General features: G+C 37.9%; 1 protein-coding gene across 1 annotated transcript in view; it reads right to left on the bottom strand.

Annotated features, from left to right (window-relative positions):
• The window catches only part of CA5B (carbonic anhydrase VB, mitochondrial), a gene marked incomplete at its 5' end in the record, with an annotated part of 11,144 nt that overhangs the window by 5,229 nt on the left and 5,132 nt on the right, over positions 1-783 (bottom strand). The window lies entirely within an intron of this gene.

Raw genomic sequence — 783 nt, forward strand, 5'->3', positions numbered from 1 at the left:
ATGTGTATATATCTATCTCCAAGTGAACAACATTTCAGTGAGGGAGCAACATTTGTCTATTCCCATCCTGATTTGCATGAAACACTCATATACAAAATCCATTTGCATCTAAAGGAGAGATGTTTATGTTGAGAGAAATAGATTCTCCCTATGTGGACTAGGAGTTTAGGACAAATTTGTTCGAGGCATAACCACTTAAAATGTGTTTCTTTTTAAGGTACCATTTAAAACTAAATTAGGTGGAAAGTTGTTAAGAAGAAATTCTATGTATTTTGGCCCCTTTTATTTCCCTACAAATCATTCCTTGTCCATCATTCATGAATCCTCACCCTCCCTCCCAAGTGACACTCTCAAGGTCATGTTTAACTTTTTCCTCTCCTTTCCTGAAGAGGACCCTGCCTCCAAGTCATTTTGCTTTAATTTCAAAAGTGCTTGTTGAGCCGTACTCTTTCTCTCTATTTCTATTGCCGCCACTTTCATTTAGGCTCCCACCATCTCTCACTTGGGTTAATTTGACCTGGTGGCCCTGCACTGTTGCCTGCGTTATTAATTGAGGCTATCATGTGAGCCTAGCTTAGAATTCTAGAAGAATTCTGTTTCAGGACCTTAAGGTTGATTTCTGTCATATTATTTGAAATGAGGGCAGTTATCATTTTTACATGTTTAAACTGGGAATCATCAAATATGCCCCTGAGAGAGTTAGCATTTATAGGAATTACCTGATTCTTCCTGATAATTTCTTAGAACTGGAAACTCAGAACTATTCCTTCTTCTCAGCTGTTG

Source organism: Bison bison, unplaced genomic scaffold (genome assembly GCF_000754665.1).
Source record: "Bison bison bison isolate TAMUID 2011002044 unplaced genomic scaffold, Bison_UMD1.0 scf7180017855362, whole genome shotgun sequence".
Taxonomy (NCBI): Eukaryota; Metazoa; Chordata; class Mammalia; order Artiodactyla; family Bovidae; genus Bison; species Bison bison.